We start from the raw sequence: 6,238 nt of genomic DNA on the forward strand, positions 1-6,238 counted from the left end.
CTCCCACAATTGTAGTTCATGGAATAATTCTTAAAGAATGCTTTACAAGCAAGAAGCCTGATGTGTCACACTTGAAAGTGTTTGGTTCTATTGTATATGTTGATGTGCATATGAGCTACGAAAGAAGCTTGACCCAAAGGCTAAAAAATGTTTTTTATTGGATACTCTTTAAAGCAAAAAGGGTATCGTTGTTGTAACCTTATCATAGATGAGTTTAGAGTGAGCAATGAAGGGAATAAACAGTGGATTATCAAGCGCATATGACGAGGAGGGTGAGGTGAGGTATGCAGTGATCATTGTACAGAGGGACGGCCCCCATGATGATGTTTGTCATGTCTTGATTGTGGGGCATATTCCAACCAATTAGCAGATTTTTACTCACTCCTAGTTGCATGGACTGGTTGTGATGGAATGGGATAGGGCTCGCGTCCCTGATAGGATGGATCGGAAATGGGGGAAAGCTTATAGAAGGGATATTGCCCTATGTACACCCTCAAAGATGTTGGTCAAGGCTTGCCATGGTGGCCATGAGGACTATATGCCCTCCACCTAGAGGCGAGAGCAGTCCCACAACTTTTGGACGTGTGGTGAGAGGAGGACCCTAGGGGCTTAGCCTGTCAAACACAAACTTTTCTCCCTGCACTCGATTACCATTGCTTGTGTGTGTTGGTATTATCTGTACATAGTTACCTAATTTACTATCTATTTATGGACCGATGTCACTTCATGAAGATAAGAACCAATTGTAGAACTTGGGTTTGTATTGGAGTGTGGCATAGGCATCCAATACCCATGGTAGCTTACTCAATAACAATAGATATTTTGCAACATCAAGTAGCATGGTACCTTGTCCGAGTCTACTTGTAACATGTAGCTCCTCCTCAATGAGAATCTTATCAACTAGAGAGTTTTCTTGGCTAGTTCCGCCTAAGTCCATACCTCGAATGGCAATCAGTACTACTCAAAGGGAAGTTGGCACACACATAGATAGGGTCTCTTTGAGACCACCATTTGCCCAATCACTCCTCTAAGATTATCATAATTTGGGCTCCTAGTTTGGCCATTGTAATGCAGTTTTCAAACCAAAATTTTTCAAATCGACTTCAACCCTCTGATTGTTGCTTTAGTTGCTCTATCTCTAAGAGATTTGGTTGGCAAAGCGCTTCATTGAATGTCACAGTTAAGCGTAGTTTGTCAACCTCCTCATCATAGATGAGTTGCATGCGCTTATGTAGGAGTGTGTTGTAGTGGTTGTTAAGATATTCTTGCTCTTCCCACGATAGGGGACATGGCAAGTATTCCTCAAGTTACTCCTCAGGGAATGTGCCCATGTCTGCAAGGATGTAGACATGTGTGAATAATTTGAGTTTACCATCCAACTCAGTCAAGCACTCTGTGACACTTCTATGTTCTATGAAGGCCTGCTTGGTTGCTATCTCATGCAAGGTTCTAGGAGTTTCTCTAGGCTTTAGCATAGCTGGGGGCTCAGGCCTAGATTAGCAAGATTGGTCACGTTCTCAGAGTTTTCATGTTTCTCATTAGGCTTTGCTGCCATTATGTCATGGTTCTCCTCAGACGTGACTGGTCAACCTGTTGTGACAGTGTTGTATCCACTCTTGATTGGTCAATGCAAGTTCTATTGTTATCGGTGGATTGAGTGTTGCAAGAAACTGTTGATGGTAATGGTTGCTTTGACTTATCAAAACACACGGATGTGTCTAAGGTTTCACCACTATTAGGAGAGATGGAAATGGGTTTATTTGTGGGTGGGCTCGATGCTTCATTCCTCAGTTCTTCAGCACCCTTGGTCTCAATATTCTTTGCGTCTACCGCCACTTGCAACTGCAGTTGTTTTTGTTGTTTTCTCCTCTTTTTCTTAGGAAATTGAGGTGTATGCCTTGAGGACTCGGTACCTTGAACTAGATCAGCCATTGATGTGCTCGGTTGGGCCTCAGTATTCTCCTTCTCTAGTGTGTCCTCATGGGACGTAGCTGTGACTTGCTAAACACCCTTGGTAGATTGTGAGGGTAGAACTGCCTCTCCCCTTGGAGAGTCTAGCTCTTTAGGCAATTCCCTTTCATTTTTCCCCTCATCCGATTGCATTGGCAGTTGCTCCTGGTCGAGCATTTGCTCTAGGCTCTTGTCCATTGTTGGAACATGCCTCCATTGCTTCTTATCAATGGAGGTGTTGTGTTTAGAGCTATTTTCTCTTGCTCAAGAGGTTTGGGTGACTCTAGTGTAGAACCAAGAGATGGTTTAGGTTTCTTGTCATATAGGCTTGGATGGAACCAGCTGAAGAAGTTAGGGTTGTATTGATGGGAAGCATAGAGATCTAGGATTGCAAGGTCTTGAGTGAGGCAGAAGACATATGCACTAACATCAAGAACCATGCTCCCTACTAGCCTGCTAGCCACATGTAGATCTTCTTCTAGAAGTAGTTTATCTTACAAGGGATGTTTTTGGATAGTGGTAGAAAGCTGAAACTCATGGACCATTGCCAACACTCATAATGAGGTTGGGGAAACGTACGTGGGATCATGTATTGATGTCAAAAGGGCCTTCCTTTGCTTAGCGAGTGTCATTAGTCGGTGTCCAATTTTGGCTGCCAAACTTTGATTGGAGTACCATTTCTGCGCAAAGTTACCTTGTCCTTTCCCTTTTTTTTTTAATTGCTTTGAGATTTTCCTTGTTTGTCTCACGTTGAGCAGTATAGAGTGAGGGTATCAAGCGCAATTCTCTAGCTGTGGGTTTTGGGATTTCCTTTATGACTTCTTCAACACAACAGCTACATAGTGGGAGCAAATATGTTGTTACTCATCCCAAGTTAGAGGTTCAGTTATGAGCTTTGTGTGCTCTGATGTTGGCCTTCCAATGTCCACATGGACGTATGCAGGTGTGATGGCTGTCAGCTTGTGATCAAGCTTCATCTGGCACTTCATCTCTGGTTCATTGGTAAAATGTGCCATCTCCTTGACCAAATCTTTGAGATATTTCTCCTCAAGCCTAGGATTTAGGTGCTTTGTAGTGCTAGAGGTGTCAAGGATGTTGGTTACGACATCTCTTCTGCAGGTGAATTGTTAATGACACATTCCGCAAGGGGCATTGTCACAGCCAAAGTAGTGTGACTACTGTGATTCTTGAGTGGAAGTAGTAGCATCTAGTTCAGTGGACTAGCCACTATTGGTAGACTACAGTGTCAAGCCCTTAAGCAGATCAAAAGTGGCCGTGTCTTTTGTTTCCCTTTGCACATTCACTTGTGTAGATTGAGCATTAGTTGAGGTAGTCACGATGGATTGCACAAGCATATCCTTAGGTTGAGAGCTAAAGGTGGTGTCATGTCCCACCCCTTGGGCATTTGGAAGCTTAGATGGAGATAGACATTGAAATTGAGTACCTACCCTTGATGATTGCTATTGTGCTTTCTGTGTCCATTTAGAGAAAGATGGTGTAGGAGACTTGGGACTCCTAGGTAGACTTGGCACTAGTTGAAAGATTTGCTCATGGCTATTAGACAACTCTGCCATTTGCTTTATTGAGCACTTCGCCTTATCATGAGCAACATTGTGCTTGTGGTGCTCATTATCCTCTTGGAAAGTCAAAGGCTACCTGGGCACTAGTGACTTTTGTGCACACTCGACGGTCACATCTGATACCGCTCACCTTAGGTATACCAATCACTTCCCTTGGCACCTTAGTTAGGATCTAGAAGTTTGTGCTTGGAGTGATTGTCTAAATCATGAGATTTGATCAAAATCGTCATCGCGTAGCATTCGTCACACCACGTTTGGCCTATTTGAGCGGTCATTTTTGGGCTGAGTCCTAGACTCGGCCCTCGGCCCTTTCCATTCGGTGGCTTGCTTGACCCGAAAACCCTAATCGGCCCTCGGCCCATAGTCTACTCGGCCCGTCCGAGTGACAGCACTCGGCCCCTTGACCAACTCGGCCCTCGACCCCTTGACCAACTCAGCCCTCGACCCTCTGAGTGACGATACTCGGCCCTCGGCCCGTGAAAAGTTTGGCCCTTGGACCACTGTGATTTGGCCCATCCGAGTCACCCAACTCGGCCCTGCAATTCGAACTAGTTGGGCTAAGTGTGAATTTGTCTCAAACTTTCAGAAATTTGACGTGACTCGGCTAGAGCTCAGCAGCTCAAACTGTCGCAAGTCCTCCTGACGCTCAGAACTTGATTCTGGTGCACGGAATAGACAAAATCGTAAGGCAAAGCCGCTTAGCAGCCCGAGTGGGCTGTCGCAAGACCTAGAGACCTAGAGACCCGGGGACAACCCACTGAGCCATAAAACTTTGATTGGACCCAAAATCGAGCAAGTCAATGTAACAGAAAAACTCTAAACCCCGTCAAGACGGCCAAAGATTTGATCAACAAAGCCTATCAAGCTCAAGACGAAGCGAAAGTGCATAAGATGCTTAGAGATTATTTGCCACACTCACCCTGAGTTTTCGCACTTGAAGTACACTTAAGGCAAGTTGAAAGCCTAATTGAGCACAAGTGCACTAGAAAGAACACACACATTGAGAGGAGATAAATTGAGGACTGTATTTAATAAGTCAAGGAACTCACTCAGATAAACCACTCAAGGAACCCACCAATAAGAGAGAACCCAAAGACGTAGACAAACCATCAACACGTGAAGTAGGACCAAGCAAGTAGCGCCAACGAAGTGGATTTGACAAACCTACTCAACCTGATCAATAGCTTGGTGGAACACGAGAACTCGACTATAGTAGAAGAAAGCTCAAACCGCGGGTCTAACGAGGAACTCGACTTAGGCGTTTTCCTAGAAGCCATTCAGCAACTGGTCAGTAGCTACGATGTGCACGCCCGGTATGAGCACTATGGCTAGACAGTAGATGCTATCATCGCAGACTTAGAAGAAGAGAGAAAGCTAGCCCACAAGGCATTGCAAAGCATAGTCAAATACAATAGAGACTAGCAGGCTAGGAGCCAAAGGCAAAGCACGGAGTTGCATGAGGTGCAGCAGGTGCTGAACTTAACCGGTTCACAAGAGGGCTCTAGAAGGAGACTTAACGTTGAGCGAGCTTCTCATGAAGCGATTGCTAGACAACACTATAGCAGAGCAAAGTGTCGCAGCATTGGTGACATCACTGCTGGTAGGATTAGGAGCAACCCAAGGCTCTAAGAGCCAGTCTAAAATCCCAATAGTTCCAAAGCAACTTGACAAGTACCAACCCCATGACGATCCATAGAGCTTTGTAGAGCAGTTCGAGCAAGTCTGTGAATCCAACGGCCTCAACGACCTGACTCAGCACTCTCAAGCGTTTGGGCTCTACTTAGGTGATAAGGGTAGGACTTGGTATACAAGCTTAGATGCCACAGAGAGTGAGCCAATTTCAATGGCCTCAAGAATCTCTTCATCAAGAGATTTGTCGAGCGTGGATACTCCGATAACCTGCTAGTACGACTGATGAATGTTAAGTAGAGAGAGAAGGATGACATTTGCGATTACGTAACCCACATGAGGAGTCTCTTCAAGAGAATCCCTACAAGCAAACAACTAACTAAAAGAGAAATTTCAACTGTATCCATCGATGAAACTCAAAACAAGGAATTGTATAACGCTTTGGCAGGAAACTCGAGCTTGCTGTGGGATGCGCTAGCTAGGATTTTTGAGGAAGCCACTAGAGTTGACGATCAGTTGAAAGAGCAGGGCTCCAGGAGCTCCAACTCAGAAGAAACCAACTCGTGGAGTTTAGAGAGAGCGTCATCCTCTAGTGAACGGCCAGCCCCATCATCCCAAGATAAGGGGAAAGCCACCGAGACAAACCAAGACTTGGCTGATGTCAAGATGGAGATAGCCAAGCTGCAAGACATGTTGAGATGACCAACGCACCCACATGTCCAATGTGTGTACTGTGGCAAAAACCACTTGCCAGCCGAGTGTCAAGACCCTAGGTTGAGACCTTGCGCTAACTGCGGCAGGTTCAGTCATGACATCGCACATTGCAAATTGTCGAGAAGACTTCTGTACTCACAACCATACCACGAGCCTTACCTAGCGAATAGACCCTAGCCACTCTTCAGAAGGGGAGCCCCATTGGCCCTTCCTGTGCCTAATGACATTAAGCTAACTGTTCCTAGGATGGACATAAAGCCTACAGGCATACCTAGACCGCCTGGTCCCTACGTGACCCATCCACCAAGTGACGCTCCAGTCTACTATGTGGAAGATCCAAATGAGGAAGAGACTTACTTATATCC

This window comes from Lygodium microphyllum, unplaced genomic scaffold, assembly GCF_053477565.2.
Source record: "Lygodium microphyllum isolate KBCC unplaced genomic scaffold, Lygodium_microphyllum_v1.1.10 scaffold_31, whole genome shotgun sequence".
Classification (NCBI taxonomy): Eukaryota; Viridiplantae; Streptophyta; class Polypodiopsida; order Schizaeales; family Lygodiaceae; genus Lygodium; species Lygodium microphyllum.